Here is a 3,717-nt window from a genome sequence, read left to right on the forward strand (position 1 = left end):
TTTTTTTTTTTTTCAGTGTTCCCTTCCCTCCTCTCCCACCCCTGGCAACCAACAAAGAAAGTTTCCCTCCCTATATAAACCTTTCTTTGATCCTCCACAACAATGAACTAATACTATATTTGTCCTTCTGTGGTTGACTTATGTCACTCAGCATAATGTCCTCCAAGTTCTTCCAAATTATGTGATGTTTTGTAGACTCTACATTATTCTTTAGTGGTGCATAGAATTCCATTATGCGTATGTACCATAGTTTGGTCATCCACTCTTCTGCTATAAATCTTAGAGATAAGTCCCTCGTCAGATAATGTAATTATCGGCAAATATAAATTTGTTGCTGTCGTTTTTGTTATGTGCTTTTTTGTGGTATCGATTTCTTTGTTCCATATAATTTTCTATGCTTAGCTCGTTTTGCTTATGAATCGTGTTATCACTTCCTTCATTGCTATTGTTTTAGTATTTGCTGAATATTTATGCTGGTCCTCTTTTTTGATGTGAAAGTTTATCATTTTTCTTTGAGGTTACCCTGTGATTTGTAGTTTCCTAACCAAGTTTAGAACAGTCCATTCTATCTGGTAGTTGTCTTGACTTCCCTACCATCTAGAAGTTCTGAACCGACACAGTTTTTTCCCTGTTTTTGGTTTGTAGTTGTCCTCATTTGTCAATTGATGTCTGTGGTTCCCTGTTTACAATCTTGTAGGCTTATTTACTTTGGATACTTCCAGAGCTGGGTTGGTTTCTGGGTTATATCATCATGTGTGCTAATGGTCAGTTGTTGGCTGTTGTTGCTTCTCTGTCCAGAGGGCTCCCTTTAGCATCTCTTATAAGGTTGGTCTAGTTTTAACAAATTCCCTTAATTTATGCTTATTTGGAAATGTCCTAATTTCACCACCATATTTGAGAGAGAATTTTGCTGGGTACATAATTCTTGGTTGGAAATTGTTTTCTTTCAAGGTTTTATATATACCATCCCATTGTCTTCTCATCTGCATGGTTTCTGCTGAGAAATCTGAGCTTAGTCTTATTGGTTGCCCCTTGTAGGTAACTTTTTGTTTGTTTCATGCTGCTCTCATGATTCTTTCTTTGTCTTTGGTTGTGGTAAGTTTGATGATGATATATCTTGGTGATTTTCTTTTGAGGTCTATCCTGTTTGGAGTTCATTGGACTTTCTGAGTGGATATATTCTCATCTTTCATCATATCAGGGAAGTTCTCCTCCAAAGAATCTTGGACAATTTTCTCAGTGGTTTCATTTTTCTCTTCCTCTTCTGGAATTCCAATGACATGTAGGTTATTCCTTTTGATGGTATCCCACATAAACCTTAGGCTTTCTTCATTTTGTTTTGATCTTTTTTCTGATTGATTCCTTTCCAAAGAAGTGTTTAGGTATTTGTCTTCAGTATCACTCATTCTGTCTTCCATTGAATCAGTTCTGCTCCTTTGCCCATTCAATGTCTTATCTATGAAAATTTAGTATTAATCTTCTAGATTTCTATGTGTAGATTTTGTATCATTTCTAATTTTTCATTTATTTAGTCATTTTGTTCTTGTATTTTCTTGCAAAATTTTTCCAGGGTTTTGTCTGTGTTATCCTTGATCTGTCTCTCAGTTCATTGAAGATACCTAAATATAATTCTTTTGAATTCCATATCAGGGAGTTCTAATGCTGCCTCTTCCCCAGGGTTGTGTTTTGAGTCTGTATCCTGGTCCCTTGTTTCTCCTGTTTTATCTTGCTTCTTTGTGTGGACTGTGATGCTCTGTTGTATTCAAGGCATTGTGACGATTTTGTGTTTGTATTTAATTGGTGATTGTATGTTGGAGTGACTTGCCCACGATTTTCGTTTTCTTTGTATGTTATCTACGCAAGCAGGGTATTGTGCTCCTCTGTTCGCTAGTTGACAGCACTTATACACTCACCACCTATCTCCTTTGCTGTGGTCAGCCTCTCATATGTCCCTGCTGACCTTGGCAAACAGCCTATTCTTAGGTCCCTGGAATCTGAATGAGAATATTATCACTTTAAAATCCAAAATAGCCACCACTTGTAAACATTCAAAATGGCTGCACCCTCGATCATTTTAAGTATCCAAAATGGCCACCGCATGTAAACATTCAAAATGGCTGCCACGTGTAAACAATCAAAATGGCTGCACCCTCTGGACAGCAGAGAGTCAACATTTCAGGTTGTCTCCCTCCTTGCTGTTTTCCTTCCTTGTCATAGGCCACCAGTGCAGTCATCCCTGCAGCCCTTGGTGACCAGAGTTGATCTTTAAGTCAATTCTCAGGTCTCAGCACCACTTGGAAATATTCAGGCTGTTGGTCCCGTCAGAGTAGCTGACAGTCTGCAGCTCTGTCCATTTCTGTACTCACTGTTTTCGTTCAGGTTTTTCCACTAGTTGGTGCGTAATTCACTTCTGTATAGTTCCTTTTAAAGCTCAGGGCTCCAGGATAATCTTCTGTATCTCTGTCAATTGGTTTTTCTTTTCTTTGTTGAAGAGACTCTGTGTTGCTTGTCTGCTTCTTCCTCCATCTTCAGATGCCTATTATTTTGTAAAATGTCCTGACTTTCCATTTGAGTTTGGCTGATTATTTCCTCGTGGTTAGATGCAGGTTATGCATTTTTGACAGGAAAACTACACAAAAGATACAGTGTCCTTACTACATTATACCAGGAGAGATGCACTGTCAGTGTTTTCAACTGTTGGTTTGTTAACTTTGATCACTTTGTTAAAATTGTGTCCACCAGACTTCCCTTTGTAATTAATAAGTAATCTATGGGAAGATGATGTAAATATCCCATTTGCCAACTCATTAGCCATTTATATAACTTCTTTTGTCAAGCACGTGTTCAAAATTTTGCCCATATTTTATTATTGAGGTGTAAGAATTCTTTATATATTTGCAGTGCAGTGAATTACTTGGTATGGCTTTTCTAGCCATAGTCATTGTAACTCTCACTGGATTACTGGGTGGAACCATGCAAATAAGGTATGTAGAATTCTGATGTTGGGATTGGTTAGTTTTGTCACTCTGCCAGGCTTAAAATGAGCCTTCCTAGAGGTGGAGAGAGGATTCTCACTGCCATCAAGAGAGTAGAGCTGGAGGTGAAGTGGAGTGTGTCCTTGGACCAAGGTCACTCCTGCATTGGACCGCCTGGTCTGAAGAGACTCCCAGCAGAGAGATGCCCAGCTGAGAGATGTGCCTGGCTGAGAGGAGGGCAGCAGAGGAACCAAGAGCCAGGAGACAGAGCAGCAGGCTTTCCGGCGCACAGAGCCAGAAAGGTGCATGCCCTTGGGCGGGAAGCTTGCTGGTGGGGTGGGGTGCACATAGGTGTACCTATTAGCAGAGGTAAAAGCTTTGTAACACTTGCCAGAGCAGGGAAAGCCAAGGGCCAGAGAGGCATGCCTGAGGGCATGGTAGAAGGGAGACCATCCTGATGGAAGAATTGTATCCTGAGAGCATTCCTGAACCTGAATTGTAACCTATTGCTTCTTTGATAAACCCCATAATCATGAATATTCTCTCTGAGTTCTATGTGGCCGTTGCAATGAACCCAGCAGAGAAGTAGTGAGTGTCGTGGGAGAAAAGGATGGAGTCAGAATTGGTAAAAGGCTGGAGGATGGCGGTATGTCTGGCATCCTAGGAATTAACAGCCTTGGGCTGTTAATGGTGATTCTGTCTCCATCTTGTGAGACTGGAGTAGGTCAGAAGATATCACCCT

This window comes from Orycteropus afer, unplaced genomic scaffold (assembly GCF_000298275.1).
Source record: "Orycteropus afer afer isolate SDZICR_OR568_19922 unplaced genomic scaffold, OryAfe1.0 scaffold00165, whole genome shotgun sequence".
Lineage (NCBI taxonomy): Eukaryota > Metazoa > Chordata > Mammalia > Tubulidentata > Orycteropodidae > Orycteropus > Orycteropus afer.